The sequence below is a fragment of the Pan paniscus genome, chromosome 5 (genome assembly GCF_029289425.2).
Source record: "Pan paniscus chromosome 5, NHGRI_mPanPan1-v2.0_pri, whole genome shotgun sequence".
Lineage (NCBI taxonomy): Eukaryota > Metazoa > Chordata > Mammalia > Primates > Hominidae > Pan > Pan paniscus.
The window spans coordinates 89746866-89768931 of NC_073254.2; the positions used below are offsets into that span (position 1 = coordinate 89746866).

Sequence of the window (22066 nt, forward strand, 5' to 3'; positions counted from 1 at the left end):
AAACAGAATAAGGAACATTTGAGACTTAAGCCTAAGAAACCTGTTTTAAAATCTGTATATTCACATTCATTTGTTTGTACATATTCATGAAAAATAATAGTACCAGTATAATTATATAAAGCAATTACAGAATGATAATCATTGTATTCCTTTATAAAAGAAAGCAGCTGTTACCATCTCAGACCCATTAGGATGGCTACTAACAAAAAACAATAATAATGACAAGTGTTGTCAAGGATGTGGAGGAACTGGAACCCTGTGTGCTGCTGGTGGGAATATAAAATGGTATAGCAGCTGTGGAAAACAGTACGATGTTTCCTAAAAAAATGAAAAATGGCATTACATATGATCCAGCAACTCCACTTCCAGGTGTATGCACACAAGAGTTGAAAACAGACTCTCGAAGAGTTATTTGTACACCCATGTTCCTAACTGCATTGTTCACAGTAACTAAAACATGAAAGCCACCCAAGTGTCCATTGATGGATGGATAGAGAGGCAAAATGTGGTATACAGGAGATCGAGACCATCCTGGCTAACACGGTGAAACCCCGTCTCTACTAAAAATACAAAAAAATTAGCCGGGCGTGGTCATGGGTGCCTGTATTCCCAGCTACTCGGGAGGCTGAGGCAGGAGAATGGCGTGAACCTGGGAGGCAGAGCTTGCAGTGAGCCGAGATCGCGCCACTGCACTCCAGCCTGGGCGAGAGAGAGAGACTCCGTCTCAAAAAAAAAAAAAAAATTAGGAAATGATATATGGCTATATGCTACAACACAGATGAACTTAGCATAACCAGGACATTACGCTAAGTGAAATAAGCCAATCACAAAAAGACAAATACGATATGACTCTACTTATATGAGGTACTGAGAGTAGTCAAAATCAAGGACACAGAAAGTAGGACGGTGGTTGTCAGAGGGAGAGAGGAAGGGCAGAATAGAGAGTTACTGTTAATAAGGTATAGTTCAATTTTACAAGATGGAAAGTGTTATGGAGATGAATGGCACCAATGGCTGCATATTATGAATATATTTAATACCACTGAATAGTACACTTGAAATGGTTAAGATGGTAAAAAAAATATGGAAAAAATGCATGTTAGTGATGTATAATAAAATCTAAATTACTTATTGTGTTGGAAGAAATGACTTTAAAGAGTTGTCTTAACATTTGCTAGCACTATCTCATTTATCTGGAGGACACTTATGAAACAGCCCTACTACATGCAATACAGATAAAAGAAACTCAAATCAAATAGGACCTTAAATAATCAACAGAGGCGCAGAGTTAATTTATACTTAGCAATCACAAAATGTCTGTCAACATACTGAATTTGGCACTATAGACATTTAATGAAATTTATGCAGGCTTTTAATATTATGAGCAACTAATAGTGACAATAAATCTTTTAGGGCAATGAATATTGGTGTTTCTACTACAAACCAAAGAGTAGTGAGTTTTAACATTTCTATTGCAAATCTAACAGCCAACAGACATAAACATTTATCTGCAAGGAACTTAAACAACTTTACAAGAAATAAACAACCCCATCAAAAAGTGGGCAAAGGATATGAACACTTCTCAAAAGAAGACATTTATGCAGCCAACAAACATATGAAAAAAAAGCTCATCATCACTGGTCAATAAGAAATGCAAATCAAAACCACAATGAGATACCATCTCACGCCAATTAGAATGGTTATTAAGTCAGGAAACAACAAATGCTGGAGAGGATGTGGAGAAAGAGGAATGCTTTTACACTGTTGATGGGAGTGTAAATTAGTTCAACCATTGTGGAAGACAGTGTGGCGATTCCTCAAGGATTTAGAACCAGAAATACTATTTGACCCAGCAATCCCATTACTGGGTATATACCCAAAGGATCATAAATCATTCTACTATAAAGACACATGCACACATATGTTTACTGCAGCACTCTTTACAATAGCAAAGACTTGGAACCAACCCAAATGCCCATCAATGATAGACTGGATAAAGAAAATGTGGCACATATACACCATGGAATACTATGCAGCCATAAAAAAGAATAAGTTCATGTCCTTTGCAGGGACGTGGATGAAGCTGGAAGCCATCATTCTCAGCAAACTAACACAGGAAACAGAAAACCAAACATCTCATGTTCTCACTCATAAGTGGGAGTTGAACAATGAGAACACATGGACACAGGGAGGGGAACATCATACACTGGGGCCTGTCAGGGGGTTGGGTCAAGGCAGGGGGAGAGCATTAGGACAAATACCTAATGCATGCAGGGCTTAAAACCTAGATGATGAGTTGATAAGTGCGGCAAACCACCACGGCACATGTATACCTATGTAACAAACCTGTACATTCTGCACATGTATCCCAGAACTTAAAGTAAAAAAAAAAAAAAAAAAAAAAAAAAAATTGTTAACAGGTATTCCAAAGCTTTAAAAACTTAAATACAAAATGCCATTTGTAAATCACCCTAAATACCATGCCAATATTAGGATTAAAATAATCAAATAAAATAATTTGTGTAAACTAGAAAAAAAAAACTGAATTAGCACAACAGACTTGAGTAGGCTGACAGCCTCACAACAAAAACTGGTTGATAAACTGATAGGTGGAGTAAGGTTTAGCTTCAGCCTGAGTATGCCACTTGTGTCTGTTACTTGGTGGGCTTGGCCTTTAGATAGCCAAACAGCCTAATGACTATTTTATAAGCATTTCTGGTGCTCCTAATCTTGTGTGATAAACAATCTTTTGAACACCTAAGTTACCATTATATTTAATTAGCATAGCAAAGTATAAGACAAATTCCTGTACCTCAATAAAAAGACAACTTTTTTCAAAAATGGGCGAAGACTTCAATACTTCACATTAGAAAATATACACAATTTCTGGGCATGGTGGCTCACACCTGTAATCTCCGCACTTTGGGAAGCCGAGGCAGGCAGATCACCTCAGTTCAGGAGTTCCAGGCCAGCCTGGCCAACATAATGAGATCCCGTCTCTACTAAAAATACAAAAAAACTAGCCAGGCATGGTGGCAAGCACCCGTAATCCCAGCTACTCAGGAGGCTGAGGCAGGAGAATCACTTAAACCCAGGAGGCAGAGGTTGCAGTAAGCCCAATTCACGCCACTGCATTGCAGCCTGGGCGACAGAGCAGGACTCAATCTCAAAAACAAAAAAAAAAAAGAAAAAGAAAATATACACATTGGCCAACAAGTACATTTTAAAAGATGCTCATCACCATAAGTCATCAGGAAAATGCAAAGTAAATCTAAATGGCTAAAATTAAACTGGCAATACCAAGTGTTGACAAGAATGCAGAAACAACTAACATTATCATACTTTACTTGTAGGAGTGAGGTACAACACTGTAAAAAACTGTTTAGTAGTTTCTTATCAAGTTAAACATATACCTATCATGTGACCCAACAATTTTCTTCCTCTAGCAATAAAGTATAACAACTTATGTAAAAGGACCTCTGCCCAGAGAAGCTTGGTTGATTTGCAGAGTCCAGGGCACTTATTGGAGACTTGCAAAACAAGTGCATTTGCCTAGGTGACCAGCTTTGATTACCAAAACTACAGACTCCAAAAAGGAAAGCAAGAATTCTCCAAAAATCATGTTTTTGCACAATCTAAACTAGCCAGTAGTGCATGGTTCCATATCCAGCTGTACAAAACCACCTTTCAATTAGTAACATAGAGAACACACCAAGGGCTAAGTTCCTAGGAGTTAGTCAAAGGTAAGCCACACAAGCAGGACCTCCCTGAAAACATACAAGCATTCAGCAATATTAGGTCTGCTGCATTAACTCTTTTACAAGAATGATGTTCAGAGAAACATTATATGCAGTGATCAAAAACTGGAAATGATCCAAATGATCAACAAGTGGATGGATAAGCAAACTGAGTGATATATTCACATAAAAGACGATCACACAGCAATAAAAAAGAAACATGAGAAACAGATGAATCTCATAGACCTTGTGTTGACTAAAACAAGCCCAGACACAAGACTACCTTTCTATGATTGAACATAAGGAAGTTTGAGAATGGACAACACTAATCTGAGAAGTCAAAAAAAAATGGGGCAGCTATTGACTTAAAAGATGTATGGCAACCAAAATTCCCATGTTGCTGGTAAAAGTGCCCACAAAAGTTTTTAGCAATCAACATCTGGGGAAATGAAGTGGAGAACAGACACAATTCTCAACAGACTATAATATCCCTCTAGTAGTCAATGATTCAAAATAGGTTTAAAACTGCTCTAAATATTTGTTTCCCTGATACAACCTTCTAAGCTATCTTCTAATAATCTGACTGTTCTTTCTCAGTGTCCTTTATAAAGATTTCTTCTTTTAGTCCATAAATGTTGAACTGTAAAGAGAGAATTAAATGAACATTTATTTTATAACATTTATCATATGATCAGTTCTAATGTCAAGTTGAGTTTATATATCTGTAAATGGGGGAAAAAATATTGCTGCCTCCACTATCATGAAACAGGAAAAACTGCTTTTTTAAAAGTTCTACATCAAACTCACAGCCACTTTCAAAGGCAAATTATTCTTGACTCTAAAGTTATGACACTCTCATATCCTAACATCTCTATAAAATATGCTTTTACTTATAAATGTTTTTGTTAAAAGATTGCTACTAGCAAATAAAAGATAAACAGATTTTTGGTTTAGCAGACCCACTAACATCAAAGAACACATTAAGAAAAAATTTTTAAGCCTCATGTCCATAGAAATTGAGCGAAATTAAACTCATGAAACAAGTTGGTTTTTTAAAACAACTTATCAAGAACTAGCAAAAAATAAGTGAATAGAGAGCCACTTAAAGGTCATGGACAAAAACTGTACCAAAGAATACATAGTAATTCCTAAGATGTTTAAACATATACGAAGCAACAATCTACCTTTTAAAAGCCACGTATCATTAAATTATAACTCACATGAAAATTAACTTGGATACATTAGACTTTTAAATTGTTAAAAATTTTTTAAACATATCCTTCCCAACTACCAATGAAAATAGCTAACATTTACATCAAAACACAATGACAAAGAAAAACTTAGTCAATATTGTGACAGAATAATTAGTCATTCAAAGCTTTTTGTTTTAGAGGTCAAAGTATAAAGATATTCTGGGAATTCTAAAAGCCTTCTAAAATTATCTATTTACCCAGCTGAAAAACTCCTGAGTCGAGACTGATAGTTGCATATCTATACCCATTTCCTTTCAGCTGGCACTCCCTTTCTTGACCTTCCCCCTTCCTACTGCAGCCTACTTGAAACTGATACATGATGGCTTAAACTCTAGCACCATTTTAAAATCTGTGGTGACCTTAAGATGGAAATCATGTCCTAAGGATGGAGAGTAGAGAAGGAATGAACTTAGTACTCTCATGATGTTATGGCACTCCCATACCAGCCCTGGATAGCCTATCTCCATACTTACTTTAAGTGAGACTGAAACACTATATGACTATTTAAACCAGGAACTTCTGAACTGCTAATAGCAGCCACACACAATTCCTGAAACAGAATTTGGTACTAGAAATGGGCAAATTCAAATATTCATTCCTGAGCTATTCCAAGCCCTTGGTCATCTTGTCTGTGAAGGGTAGACATAATAGATCTCAACTAACTTTTGCCACTGAACATGATAATATCATGAGGTGCCACAGAAAATCCCATGGGTTCAAGATATACTTCTCCTTGCATTAACTGTGTAGCAGCAACCCTACTTCCCCTAATAGGGTCAATCACTCCATCTGATATGGTAACTATTCACTGGAATAAGATCAAAGTGGCCTGGTAGAAATCATACCTTCTAATTGAAGGGAACCATTATTTCATCCTACAGTGGAAGTACTCCCAGATGTCTAGTAAGAATTATAAACCAGTAAGCAAGGTAAGAAGCAAAAGTTTTGTGAGTAACAAACCACTCAAAATTACTAATAAATGAACTACTCAATATTGAATTAGGAATAATAGTGTAAACTTCTATGCTCACTTCTACTTCTTAGTTACTGGTAACAAGTATATATTTTATAGGAGGAAGAGAAACATAAGTGCTCACTGGTCCCCGGCATTCTCTAAAATGTAGACAGACTTTTCAATTCATTTTACAAGGCTAGCAGTCTTAATACTCACACCTGACAAGAATAATAAGACAAAGAAAAATTACAGACCAGTCTCACCTGCAAATTGATTTTTTAAAAGAATCCCAATTAAGAGAGCAGCAAATCAAATCCAAAAATACATTTAAAAAACAAACCAAAAAAAACCCACCAAGATGGCCAATTTAGGTTTATGCTAGGAATGCAAAATTAGTTTAAGTATAATCTAGCCATGTAATACATGATATACCACTTGAAAGAATAAACCAAAACAAACAAAAAAGCTTTATATGATATCTTATAGATACTTCTGTATCTTAATAGATACAGAAAAGGTCCCTTTTAAATGTATTCATTTAACAAATACCTACTGAGTATGTTTCAACCATCATTCTAGGGAGAGGTATACAGCTAAATCAAAACACAGAAGCCTCTCATGAGACTTAATTCTAGTGAGGAAAAGACACAATATTTAAAATCGTAGTATGTACTACTCAAATTATCTTTAAAAATTTCTTAAATCAATAAGAACACAACCCAACTGAAAGTTACTTGAAGCAGAAAACTGAAAAAGCCAACAAATTTTTAAAAAACATACAACTTCATTTACAAATAAGTGAAACATAGACTAGTGAACTCTCATTTCACACTCACCAGACTAGCAAAAACTAAACATGTATGACAATATCAAAGTTTAGAATACAGAGCAACTAGAAGGCTTATGTTCTTCTAATAAGAATTACATTAGTACAAACACTTGGCAAAATAGCTTGTCATTATCTACCATATTGAAGATGCATATAACTTATGATCTATCCGTTTGACTCCTATGTATGTACTCTGCACATATACAACAGAAAACATGTACAAGAATGTTCATTGCACAATTTTAACGTCAAAAAACTAAATGTCCACACTGATTAATATGTGGCATAGTCATACGCAATGAAATTATACTTTCTTCAATAATCTGTATAAATGTCTAGAACATGAAGATGAATGAAAGCAAGGAAGCCATTTCATATAAAGTTCAGAAATGTAAAACTAAGTAAGAATATAACATGATAAAACTGAAAGGCAAAGCAAGGGATTAACACAAACTAAATTTAGAGTATTTCTAAGGGAAAAATAGAAGAAATGGCATCAGGAAAAACACAGGAGACTTCAAAATGACTACCTCAAACTTCACACTTAATATGATCAATAAATAGTCTGCTAAGCATAAAAGCATATGTCAAGTAAACATCAACGATGTTGATATTTGCAAGACTGCTGTGGTAGGCAGCTTCTAAAGTGGCTCCTGATAACCCCGCTTCTGTATTCACGACCTGTGTAATCTCAGCTTGAGTGTGGGCTGGCACTAGTGACTTACTGCTAACGAACAGAATATGAACAAAAATATTGGGATGTCATTTCTGAGATTACGTGACAAAAAGACTGGCTTCCATCTTATTGCTGTATCCTTCTCTCACTCTGAGACGCCCTGGCTGCCATGTTGTGAGCTGCCCTATAGAAAAGTCCACGTGACAAAGAACTGATGTTACAGGCCAACAGAGAGATAAAACCCGAGGCCTGTCTAAACCCATGTGAGAGAGCTTACATGTCAACTCTCTCCCTTGCGGAATCTTGGAATGACTACAGTCCCACCAGACATCTTCCTTGTAGCCAAACAAGAGAACCTGACCGAGCACACCCAACTAAGGTGCATCTGGATTCCTCACCCAAAGAAACTGTGAAATAAGGTTTGCTGTTTTAAACTGCTAAATGTTGAGGTAATTTGTTACATGACAGTAGATAACTAGTACAACTGCTGACAGTATAGCAAAGTGAGTCAGACGTGCTGTGTAAGTTCTAAGAATATACAACTTGAGAATAAAAATCATTTACAGGGTTGAACTTAGACTTTGTATTCTGAACAACAGTTGTTTTCCCCATGGATATTTTTGGTTATTTCCCCTTCTCAATGGTATTTATTCCAAGGTTTACACTGCAATGCCATTTTTTTAACAAAAAAAAAATTGTTAAATAAAATGGTCAGACAAAAGGCTAAATAATTCATGCTATAATTCACAATTGTATAGCAACAAAGAATCACATTCCAATGTATAAGCCTTAGTCCTTCATAACTTTTTAACCTCATTTTTTTCATCTATGAATTAGGGATAAGATTACAACTCTAGAAAATCAAATAATAAAAGTGCAAATCCTCTAAGATTTTAAGTCATATTAATAGCAACTATCCTTTACTGACTCTCCATAATATACACAGAACTGTATTATAATCTTCACTTACATTAGCTGATTCGATACTTTTCCCAACAACTTTGATATACAATTTACATATCCTGAAATTCACAAATTATAACTGTGTAATTCAATAATGTTTGGTAAATTTATAAAGTTCTATAGCCATCACTACAATCCAGTTTTAGAACATTTCCACTACTCCAAAAAAAGTTGTTTTGTGCCAGTTCACAAATAATCCCCAATCCCACCCCTAGCTTGAGGTAACCACTGATCTGCTGTCTTTAGAGATTTGCCTTTTCTGGTCATTTTATATGCATAGAATTATGTAAGATACAGTCTTCTGCATCTGGCTTCCTTCACTTAGCACAGGGGTTGGGATTTTTTCTCTGTTAACAGATAATAAATATTTTCACGTTTGCAGCTTATACATCTCTGTTGCAAATACTCATCTGTGCTGCTGTAGCAAAGCAGTCATAGACAACACATAAACAAATAGACACAGCCAGGTTTACACAAGCCATGCCATAATTTGCTGACTTGTAACTCAGATTGCTGAATATATTAATATAGTCCATTGTATGGGCATACTGCATTTTATTTAAACATTCACCAGTTGTTGGACATTTGAATACTTTCCAGTTTGGGACTACTATAAAAACTGCTACTATGAACATCTTTGCCTAGACATTGCATTCATTCCTGTTGGGTAAATTCCTAGGAGTGGAACTGCTGGACCATATAGGAAATTTAACTTTTCAAAGAAGTTACAAATGGCTGGGTGTGGTGGCTCATGCCTGTAATCACAGCCCTTTGTGTGGCCGAGACAAGAGGATAACTTGAAGCCAGGAGTTCAAGACCAGCCTGGACAACACAGTAGAGACCCTGTCTCTACCAAAAAACAAACAAAAAAAAGGAAGTTACAAACTGTTTTTCCAAAACAACTACACCATATTACATTCCCAATAGCAGCATTCAAAGATTCTAGTTTCTCTATATACATGGCAGCACTTGGGTATTGTCTGTGTTTCTTATTACAGCCTGTTACAGACTGAATGTTGGTGTCCCCATAAAATCCATATGTTGAAACCCTAACTCCCAATGTGATAGTATTTGGAGGTGGGGTCTTTGGGGGGTAATTAGGATTAAATGAAGGCACAAGATAGGATCCCATCATGGGACTGGTGTCCTTAGAAGAAGAGGAAGAGAGACCAGAATTCAATCTCTGTCTCTGCCATGCAAGGACACAGCAAGAAGGTGGCCATCTACAAGCAAGGAAAAGGGTCTCTGCCAGGACTGAAGTTGTTGAGACCTCCAACTTGGACTTCCTAGCTTCCAGAATTGTGAAAAATAAATGTTTATTGATTAGGTCACCCAGTATGTGGTATTTTGTTAGAGAAGCCCAAACTGACTATAAGACAGATTTTGGTACTGAGAAGTGGGCTGCTGTCCTAACACATATCTAAAAATATGGAGGTCACTTTGGAACATGACACTGGACAATTTTTTTTAAAGTAATGTTATAAAATAGCAAAGAACTTGGGAACTGTGTTCTAGTGTTTTGTGGAAGGCAAAGTTTGCCAGTGATGAAACTGAATATTTAGCTAAGGAGATTCCTAAGCAAAGTGTTGAAGAAGTGGCTTGATTCCTCCTGACTGCTTAGAATAAAAAGAAAAAAGAAAAAAAAAAAAGGGAGTTGTTAAGCAAAATGAGCCAGAACTTGAAGATCTGGAAAATTCTCAGCCTATCCACATTGCAAAAAAAAATGGAAAAGCTTGTTTTGAAGAGAACACTAAGGGTGTATTTGATAATTAGATTAGTGAAGATATGAACCAAGAAGAACCTAATCAGCCATCCCAGCAGAAACACTGCCAGTTTGAACTGAAGGGGAGGAAGATGGGATGAAATGAAGGAAGGTTGATAGGCTTCTTGGATCCTACAGGACCAGATCACAAACTTGTTTGGCTATGAAAATGTACTACTCTACAAGACATAAAAAGAATGTCCCCAAAGGTGATTAAGAGATCAAGGCTGCATCCTCATTTCAAAGGGGGTGGGAGGGAATTGTCTAGGTTTCAACATGTCGAGAATAGCTGCCTTGAAGCCTTGTGGGTACAACTCCTACCCATCAGAGCCTTGAGGTTTAACACTGCCCCGCAGAATGGTAGAGGCAGGACCATCACCACAGTGGGTCCTGAAGGCATAGGGTCAAACCAAAGAAGACTGTTTTTGAGCTATCTTATAATTCTAATAGTATCTGCATTGCTAGGTTTTTTACTTTATTGAAACGCTTTTTTCCTTCTGAATTTTCCCTTAGAATGTCTATCCTATACCTGTACTGCCATTATATTTTAAAAGCAAATAACTTATCTGGTTTTAGAGGTTCACAGTCAGAGAAGAATTATGACTCAGGATAAATTTTACTTGTGGTCACACACATATCTGATTTAGAAAATATTTAGACGAGACTTTGTACTTTAGAGTTGATGCTGCAACAACTTAACACTCTTGGGGCTGTTAGGATGGAATAAATGTATTTTGCATAGGAAATGGACATGGATTCTGGGCTGCCAGGAGTGGAATGTTATGCAGTAAGTTTGTCCCCCCAGAATTCATATGTTGAAGCCCTAACCCCAATGTGATAGTACTTGGAGATGAGGCCTTTGGGAGGTAATTAGGTTCAGATGAGGGCATGATGTTAGGGCCCCTGTGATGGCATTAGTGTCCTTATAAGAGAAAGACACCAGAGTACATGCGCTAGATCGTTACCTCACTCTTTCTCTCTCTCTCTATGCCATGTGAGGACACTGCGAGAAGGCAGCTAGCTATCTACAAGCATGGAAGAAGGCCTTCATTACAAACCAAATCTGCTGGCTCCAGAACTATGAGAAATACATGTTCGTTAAGACTCCCACTCTATATTTTGTTATAGCAGCCTTAACTAATAAGACAGCATTCTAGTTGATGAGCTGGTATATCTCATTGAAAAAGTAAATTTACATTTCCCTAATCACTAATGATGTTGAAGATCTTTCTATGGGTTTTTAAGCCATTCATAAATCTTCCCTGATTAAATGCCTGTTCAAATTTTTGCTTATTTTTTAATTGAATGGTTTTATTAATGATTGGTAAGATACATTCTGAATATAAGCCCTTTATGATTTATACATGATTTACAAATATGTTTGGCTTGTCTGTGGTTTATACTTATTTTTGTTTTGTGTCTTTTGAAAGACAAAGATTTAATATTGATGAAGTATAACTTATTAAGGTTTCTCCTATGAATCATGCTTTTGGTGCCATATCTAAGAACTCTTTTTCTAACTTAAGGTCACCAAGATTGTGTTCCTTAATTTCTTTTCTTTTTTTTTTTTTTAATTTGAGATGGAGTCTTGCTGTGTGACCCAGGCTGGAGTGCAGTGGTGAGATCTTGGCTTACTGCAACCTCTGCCTCCTGGGTTCAAGAGATTCTCTTGCCTCAGCCTCCCCACATAGCTGAGATTACAGGAGCCTGCCACTATGCCCAGCTAATTTTTGTATTTTTAGTAGAGACAGGGTTTCACCACGTTGGCCAGGCTGGTCTTGAACTCCTGACCTCAAGTGATCTGCCAGCCTCGGCCTCCCCAAGTGCTGGTATTACAGGAGTGAGCCACCGTGCCCCCCTCCCTTAATTTCTTCTAAAAGTATTATACTTTTACAGCTTAGGTCTATGATTGATTTTTGAGTATGGTGTAACGTAAGGCTCAAAAAAAATCATTTTTTGCATATAATAGTCCAACTTTCCCAGCAAAAATTTTTTTAATTGAATGGAATTAAACTGAATTGGCACAGCTGTTGAAAATCAATTGACCATGAATATAAAGGTTTATTTTTGGACTCTGAATTTTATTCCATTGCTCTATATGCCTGACCATCTGCAATACTATATAGTCTTGTTTACTGAGTTTTATGTTATGTTTTGAGATCTGAGGATGTAATTCTCTAATATCATTTTTCTTTTCCGAAATGTTTTTTGGCTACTGTAAATCCTGTTGACTTCCACGTAAATTTTAGGATTGGCTTGTCAGTTTTTCAAAAATATTTTTAAAAGTCTGTGTGACTTTAATAGAGGCTGCATTCAACTTATAGGTCAGTTTGAGAGAAAACTGACATAATTGCATCTTTACAGCATTGTGTTTTCAACCCCAATATGGAATTGTTTATTTAAATCTTCTTTAATTTCTGTCAGCAATTTTTCTGTAGTTTTCAGTGTAGAAATCTTATGCTTTTTTGTTAAATGTGAAGTACTTTTTTCACCCTTTTTGATGGTTTCTGATTGTAATTGCTTTTCTCAGTTCATCTGAATTGTCTGTTTCTAGTTTTCATATCAATCTTATACTTGTGATTCTGCTAACCTTACTTACTGGTTGTATTTGTCCATATATAGGTTCCCTGAAATTTTCTACCTATAGAATCTTATATCACCTGTGAAAGTAAGACAGTAATAATTCTTCTTTTCCAGTTTGGATGTATTTACTTAAGTAAATATTTAAATAACTAAATAATAAAAATTAATATTTAAGTAAATTTATTCATTTAATTATTTATTTAGACTTATCACACTGGCTAGAATCACTAGTACGATGTTAAATAGCAGTGTTGAGAGCAGACATAGTTATCTTGCTCCTAATCTCAGAAGAAAAGTATTCAGTCTTTCACCACTAAGTATAATGTAGCTGTAGGCTTTTCATAGATGTCCTTTGTCAGCTTGGGAAGTTCTCCTCTGTAACTACTTTGCTGATAATTTTTAATCAATGATCGATACTGGAATTTTTTTTGCATCTATTGAGATGATCATTCATTTCTGTCCTATGTATGCTAACATGTATGTTAAGTAAACTAATTTCTGGATATTAAAGCAACCTTACTTTTCTGGGATGAATTCACTTTTGTCATACTACGTAATTCTTTTTATATGACGCTGGATTCAGTTTCCTAAAATTTTAAGAATTCTGTGTCTACATTCATGAGGGATATTAGTCCACAGTTTCCCTTTCTTGTGATGTCTTAATATGATTTTGGTATGAAGGAAATAATGGCCTCAAGTGAGTTGGGAAGTGTTCCTTCATCCTCTGTTTCCTAAAAAGGTTGATAAAGGATTGGTATAATTTCTATTTATAATACATAAATAGAAATTGGTATAATTTCTTATTTAAATATATAATTGGTATAATTATTTAAATACATAATATGTGAAATTCTTCACATATTTCTTATGTGACAAAATCTAGGTATGGGGTTCTCTTTGTGGGAATATTTTAAACAAATAATTCAACTTCTATGCTTGCTACAGTGCTATTTCTTCTTAAATCAGTTATGGTAATTGATTCAACTGGAAAATTGTCTAGGAATTTATCCACTTCATCTAATTTGTTGGTATAAAGTTACTCAACATTCCTTTGTAATTCTTTTAATTTCTGCAAAGTTGGTAATGCCACTTCTTTCATTCCTTATTTTGATAATTTATATCCTTTTTCTCTCTCTCCCTCTTTCCCAATGCCCTAAGTCTGGCTAAAGATTTGCTGATTTCTTTTTTTTCAAAGAACCTACTTTGGTTTGAATTTTCTTTATTGTTTTTCTGTTTTCTATTTCATTGGTGTCTGCTCTAACCTTTATTTTTCTTCTGCTTGTTTAAAGTTCAGTTTGCTCTTCTTTTTCTGTTTTCCTAAGGTAGAAGTTTAGGTAGTTGATAATTCTTTTTTAACAGAGGGGTTTAAAGCTGCAAATTATCCTCTGAGCTCTGCTTGAGCTATATCCCATAAATTTTGATATGTTACATTTTTATTTTCATTCTGTTCAAAATATTCTCCAATCTACCTTGTGATTTCATCTTGATCCATGGGTTATTTAGAAGTATATGGTTTAAATGCCAAATACTTGTGGATTGCCAAGATTTTTTTTCCATTGCTGGTTTCTAATTGAATTACATTATGATTGGAAAATGCACTTTGTATGATTTTTAATCCTTTTAAATTTACTGATAATTATTTTATAACCTATCATATAGTCTATACTGAAGAATGTTCTCCGTGTGCTTTAAGTCAATTGTGTTCTGCATCCATTGGGACACAATTTTCTACATTTTTAAGTTCATCAGTATTGTTGTTTACATCTTCTCAACCTTCACTGATTTTCTAACTGTTCTATCAGAAAACAATTATTTCCTAACCAGTAAAGAGTTCGTTACTCAAATTTGCAACTAATATTGGTGAATTATCTATTTTGCCTATCAATTCTGCCCATTTTGAATTTGTGTGTTTTAAAGCTCTGTTAATAGGTGCATATAGAATTATAATTTTTCTGTCATTTTAATGATTAACCATTTTATCATTATGAAATGTCCGTTGTCTTAAAGTCTATTTTATTTGATATTAATATAGTCATTTCAGCTGTCAGAATTACTATTTGCATGACATCTTTTACTAACCTTTTCTTTAACCATATACTATTTGTGTCCCTGAATCTAAGGTGTTTCTCTTATAGACAACACATTGACGAATCTTCATTTGTTGATCCACTATGACAATCTCATTTGATTGGGGGTATTTAGACTACTTACACATAATATAACAATTATTGATATGGCTGTAATTACATTTGCCATTTTATACTTTATTATGTCTTTTTTGTTGTTCCAGGCTTCTCCTTTACTACCTTATTTTGTATTAAAAGTTAGTTTCTACATTACCAATTGCTGACTTATTTTATAGATATTTATAGATACATAAAATAAGTATATTTTTGAGTCATTTTCTTAGTGGTTGCTATGGGAATTATACTACATACCTTAATTTATCACAATTTACCTTCAATTAATATTCACACAATACAGGCAAAATATATATTTTTAAAAAACTTGCTCCAAAATAGCTCTAATACTTCTTTTTCTTTGTGCCATTCCCATCATATATTTTATGTCTATATATTATAAACCCTAAACCCAACATTTACAGTGTTATAATTATTACTTTATACAATCTTAAATCTTTTACAAAGGTAAGAAAAGGAGAAAAAATATAGTGCCTTTATATTAAACATTAACCATTATAATTTCTGATTTCTTTCTTCCTATGAATTTGGTTTACTGCCTAGTGTCATTTCCTTTCATCCTTAAAGACTTCCTTTAGCATTCTTGTAAGAAAGGGATTCTTGCAATGAATTTTCTCAGGTTTTATCTTGGAATGTCCTATTCCACCTTCATTTTTAGAGGATTTTAGAGGACACAGAAATCTTTATTGTTTTTTTTCCATTTTAGTGCCCTCTGGTGTCCACTATTTCACATTAGAAGTTAGTCACTAATCATAAAGATGCTGTTATGTAATTTTTTGGCTGCTTTTACATTTTTGTCTTTGTCTTTGGCTTTTAATAATTTAACAATGATTTGTCCAGGTCTGTATCTCTGTTTTTCCTACTTGGGCTTCACTGAGCTGCTCAGATGGGTAGATTGCTTTTTGGCCATAATTTCTTCAAACTTTTTTTCCTGCCCTCTTCTTTCTCTTTTCATTCTGAGATTCCCAGCACACATACATAGGTAAACTTAATGCTGACCCACAGATCTCTGTGGCTCTACTGATTTCTCTTTAATCTTTCCTCTCTGATCTTCAGATTAGATCATCTACCTTTGAAATTCACTGCTTCTTTCTTCTGTCATGTCAAACCTCTGGTAAGACCCTCTAGTAAATTTTTCACATCAGTTACTATATTCTTCGATCTCAGAATTCTCATTTTGTTATTTTTAAAATCATTTCTATCTCCTTTTTGAACATCTCTATTTGTCACACTTTATTTTCATTCTTAGCTTACTTTGCTGCTTTCAACTGATTTACAATAGCTGCTTTGAAGTCTTTGTCTGCTGAATCTAACATCTAGAAATACTGTTTCCACTATATGCTGTTTTCCTTAGCATTGTTCACGTTTTCCTATTTCTTTGCATATTTTATAATTTTATTGAAACTGGACATGTTAGACAATATGTTGTAGCAACTCTGTATTACGCTTTTTGCTCCTGAAGGTTGCCTCTTTAATTCCTTTGTTCACTTATTTGGCAGGGTTAAGTCTGTAAAATCTGTTTTCCACAAGTGTGCAACTGCTGATGTGTCTATTTTTTTTTTAACGATTTTTTTAGTGTTTTTTTTTTTAATTTTTATCCCAGCTCAAAAAAATATATATTTATTTAAATTACTGTTTTTAAGCCTGGCTTCCTAGGGATTGCTCCTGTGTCTATATAGCTTAATAATCAGACAATAACCAGAAATAAACTTTGCTCAAACAACTCAAGCCAATAAGACTTCCAGCCCTTCCTTGCCAATGAACCTGCATATTGGTAGAAGAGTGTATTTAAAGTTCAGGCCAATTGCCCCTGGCTTTTCCTTTCTGGTCTCCTGCACACATGTGTAGAGCCTCTAGGGCAGCCAGGAGTACATGACTAGGTTGGGCCCTCTCCAGTCTCCAATACACATGTATGCAGCTTCAGCCAGACATATGCTTGTCCCAATTATGACCACAATCCCATGCTAGTAGAATCCTGGGTCCTCTCCACTCACCTGACTCCAAGATTGTCACTTCCATAAACAATAGCACTAGAAGTGAGCACCACCCAACTGAGTGAGTCCCCTTCTAATACAGCAGTACAGCTGTACGTCCTCCCTGGACCCACCCTGCCCTGGCAGATCTTCTGCAATAACCAAGCTGGAAGTTGGGGGCAGGGAAACATAACAGCCCTAGGCTGAAATACAAGAAACTACCACTGTCCCTTAGCAGTTTTTAAGCATAAACACTTCTCAGACTGTTGTATGTCTTTCATTGATTGCTAAAGAACTGAAGCTGTTTTCTGTTCAGTTTTGTCCAACTTCATATTTGTTTTCTGGTGAGAGAATCTGCCAATTTTCATACTTGGCCATGGCTGAAATCCCACCCCACTCACTCAGTCTTAACAACACGGAAGTACACATTATTCTCTCTCATTAACAAAGTAAGAAATTCAAGTGAGTTTCCCTAAATTACATAGAAAATTAAAAATTCATGAATTTCACAAATATTTGAGTACCTACTATGTGCCAATATCTGTTCTTTGTGCTTAAAACACATCAAGGACCAAAAGAGATAAAGATTCCTGCCCTAGCACAGTATAAATTCTAGCAGAAGGATACAAACAATAAACATAACTAAAACTACATAATGCATCAGAATGTAATTAAAGGCTGTAAAGAAAAAAAATAGACTAGGATAAAATGAGCCAGAGATTGAAGGTAGGCCTCATTCACAGGTAACATGTAAGCAAAGATTTAAAGGCTAAAGGAGTTAAATTAGTCAAGTAAATAACTGGAAGAAAAGCATTCTAAGCAAAGGGAACATAAAGCAAAGGGTCTAAGGTAGGAGTGAAACTGAAATGTTCAAGGAACATTAATAACAACATTAATATAACAGTGATGGAGAGATGTACTAGTTATCTACTACCACGTAAGAGGCTACTCAAAACTTAGTGGTTTAAAAAAACATTTACTGACAGATTCTATGAGTCAAGAATATGAGCACAGTTTAGCTGGGTCCCCAAGCTCAGAATTTCTCCCAAGGCTGCAATCAAGATGTTAGCCAATGCAGCAGTTATCCCAAGGCTTGACTGGGGAAGAACCTGCTTCCAGGTTCACTCACTGCGTTTTTGGCAGGATTCAGTTCCTCACTAGCTGTTGGCTGGAGGCCACTATCAGTTCCTTGCTACGTGGGCCTCTCCATAAGGCAGTACACAAACTGGCAGCTTGGTTAATATGAGCAAGCAAGAGAAAAAGCCAAGGAATACAAGCAAGACAAAGTCACTGTCTTCTACCTAATCTCAGAAGTGACATCCCATCAGCATCATTTTAGCCACATTCTCTTTGGCAGATGCAAATCTCTAGGCCCAACACACACTCAAAAGGAGGGAATTACATAAGGGCATGAATATTAGGAGGTGGACAGCATTGTGGGCCATCATGAGAGTTTGGCTAGCACAGCAAAATAGTAGATGAGAACAAAGAAGTTTGTGGGGTGGGGAAGAATGTCAGATCACATAAGGCCCTGCAGGCTTCAGTAATGACTTTGTCATTTCCTGTGAATTACATGGGAAGCTACTTCAGGGTTTTGAGCAGATAAGGAACAGAAGTGTCATATTTTTAAAGAATCACTCTGACTGCTATATTGTGAATAAAACAAGGGTGGAAAAGACAGACTTCTGTGATAACCCCAAAAGAGACAATGGTGTCTTAGACAGGATTATAGCCAGAAAAAAAAAAAAGGTAGTGAGAAGTGGTCAGATTCTAGATAAATTTTGAAAATCAAGCACAAGGGAATTTTCTGCCATATTTGACACAAAATGTGAAAAAGTAAAGATTCAAGGATGACTCTAAGGTTTTCAGCCTGAGAAACTCTATCCTTCTTGTTGCTATCCACTACAAGAAAAAAAACCTACTGTATGACAGATTAAAGGTCAGTTGCTTTAGAAATGTTAAATTTGAGATGTCTTTGATTTTTTGGTAGAGAGTTCTGTAACGGTTGGACATAGGATTGTGAAGTTCCAGAGAGGTCTGCACAAAGATTCGAAACTGGGAATTGGGCATATAGGTGATATTTAGAAGGAAGCAATGGTATAAAATCACCAAAGGATTAACTGAAACAGAACAGGTTCAAGGATTAACCCGTGGGGCATACAAATATTTTAAAAGGTCAGAAGAAAGAGAACGAACCAACAAAGGAAACTCAAAAGGCACAACCAAGAACATAAGAAGAAAAACCAAGAACATATGTCTCAATCTCCAAAATCTGGAGTGTGAAGGAAGGTTTATGATATTAATGTGACAAATCATCAGTTCATTTAGAGACAAAAAGTACAAGTCACACTAGTTATAAGTCCAAGAGATCACTTGCTTTCTTAGTATTTCCAACTGGAAACAAATTCTTAGGCTACTAGTTCTCTAGAGATTATCTAGATAATCTCTTGAGCAAACTTAACAGAAACCACTTAGAAAACATCCCCTTTAATTAAGAATACTTTCTTTTAAAAAGCGGGAAAAGGGGCAGGAGACAGGACAGAACTGTATCTTATCAAACAAGATTTTATAAAAAGGATTTTGAATCAAACAAATCTCAAAATTAGTCTCGGTCTTTCTAACTTGTCTGGAAAAGCACTGAAATATATTATTAGAGATGTTTTCAAAACAATAGTGTCAAGAAAATTGAAATTTGATGAGATACTAGTCAGTTCTTTCAATATTAACTTTCCTATATCATTGCACTAACAGAGAAAATTTCTCTTGTTCTCTTATCTGATTTGAATAAACAGCAGTAAATAACACCTATTTAGCACTAATCACATGTCTCACACTCCTAACCTTATGAAGTAGGTACTACTTTTCACCATTTCACAGGTGGAGAAATCACAAAGAAGTCAACTTCAAAGGTCTCATGTACTCTTCTGAAGTTAGATTCTAGGAGTTGTAAACCCTACTATGATTTGAATGTGTCCCTCAAAGTTCATGATCACTACCCAATATGGTAGTTTTGGGAGGTAGGGCCTAATGGGAGGTGTTTGGGTAGCAAGGGTGACCGCTCATGAGTGGATTAATGTCACTATCATCTGAGTGGGTTCATCATAAAAGGATGTGTGTGCCTCCGTTGCCCTTCTGCCATGGGATGACAGCAGGAAGGCCCTTACCAGATGCCAGTTCCTTCATCTTGAACTTCCCAGCCTCCAGAACTATGAGCCAATAAATTTCTGTTCCTTACAAATTACCAAGTTTTGAGTATTCTATTTTAACAGCACAAAACACACTAAGATAAACCTAAGTTCAAAATACATAAAAAAGTTTCCAGATACAAATTACCAGCACCTAATCAATAGGGAATGAAGAGAAACTTCCAAAAAACTCTCTTAGGTGCTCTAAAAGTCTGGCATAGAAACTGGAACTGAAAAGCTTCCCGGTCCATCTTATTCTCCCTTAGCTCCATAACTTAATTCATCTAAATATGTGTATACTTTGACTCACTCCTATTTTTACTACAAAATTGTTTAACAGCAAAAAAAATTTTATTAAACACCTAATAAACTGGGATTTTTGACTATGAACATCCATACAATGGAAAACAATGCAGTAAAAATCTTTTAAATGTACATATATAATATCTTCTTAACAGCTGCATTTGAAAAGACCAAATATTGTCAACAACCCCATTTTTCATCAACACTAGCAGGGATAAACTACGGTATGTTAATATAGTAATAAGAATCAACAGAGTACTGTTGCCTGCATCAATATAGATGTTCCAAATATAATGTTACATACTGAAGAAGCCAAACACAAAACATTATGAACTATATGATTCAATTTACATCTACACACAAGATGATAGCCTGAAAACTAGTGTCAAGAGAAGAAAGTCTATGTGGATGATATGGTTTGGCTCTGCGTCCCCACTTAAATCTCATCTTGAATTGTAATAATCCCCATGTGTCATGGGAGGGACCCGGTGGAAAGTAATGGAATCATGGGGACGGGTATTTCCCATGCTGTTCTCATGACAGTGAATAAGTCTCACGAGATCTGATGGTTTTACATAAAGGGGAGTTCCCCTGCACATGCTCTTGCCTGCCACCATGTTAGATGTGACTTTGCTCCTCCTCGCCTTCCACCATGATTATGAAGCCTCCCCAGCCACATGGAACTGTGAGTCCATTAAACCTCTTTTTCTTTATAAATTACCCAGTCTTGGGTATGTCTTTATTAGCAGTGGGAGAACAGGCTAATAACATGAGGAATTGATAGGCCAGTTACAGAAGAACCGAACAAAAATAGCCTCAAATAATTCCTGCTTAGGGTTTGGGATAGTTTTAATTCATTTACCCCCGCCTTTCATTAATTTCTTTTACATGAATTTCCTTTTACTTAATGTTTTTTCTCACTTCTTACTTTTGCATGCATGCAGGGGTTGTAGAAATAGGGAGAGGCCAAATATAAAGATAAAAATAAATTTGAAATAAAAACAATTTAGATAAAAGGCTAAAACACAGACAACATAAGGGATAAAAGGACTGCAAAGCAGGCTTAAATATGAAATTAAACAGAACTCAGAAGTCACTGCTAAGCCTGCATAGCAGGTCTAAATACAAAATTAAACAAAACTCAGAACTCAAAACTCACACGAGGGCAGTTTTATAAAAGAAAAGAGTAGGCTGAGTGTGGTGGCTTATGCCTGTAATCCCAACCCTTTGAGAGGCCAAGGTGGGAGTACTGCTTGAGCCCAAGGAGTTCAAGTTTACAATGAGCTATGATCACGCCACCGCACTCCTGCCCAAAATACAGTGAGACGGAAGGAAGGAAGGAAGGAAGGAAGGGAGGGAGGGAGGGAGGGAGGGAGGGAGGGAGGGAGGGAAGGAAGGAAAAGATGAAGAACTAAATAAAACATTCAAAAGAAATAAAAGATACAAATCCTTAAAGTTTCTGGGGCAGGCATAACCTTCCCAGATGAGGGAGTCACCTGATCAGAGTCCTTAGGTGTGCAGGGAATAGGATGAAAATGAACAACTTTACCCTCTCATACTTCAACAAGCTCCAGAAAACTGAATCTGCTTTGTAAGTAGCTTCAGTTAATGAGGATTATTAATAACTAATCAACAGCTGGGGAGTG

At 35.8% G+C, this 22066-nt stretch overlaps 1 protein-coding gene across 2 annotated transcripts in view; it reads right to left on the reverse strand.

Annotated features, from left to right (window-relative positions):
* The window catches only part of LMBRD1 (LMBR1 domain containing 1), a 122335-nt gene that overhangs the window by 78289 nt on the left and 21980 nt on the right, over positions 1 to 22066 (reverse strand). The window lies entirely within an intron of this gene.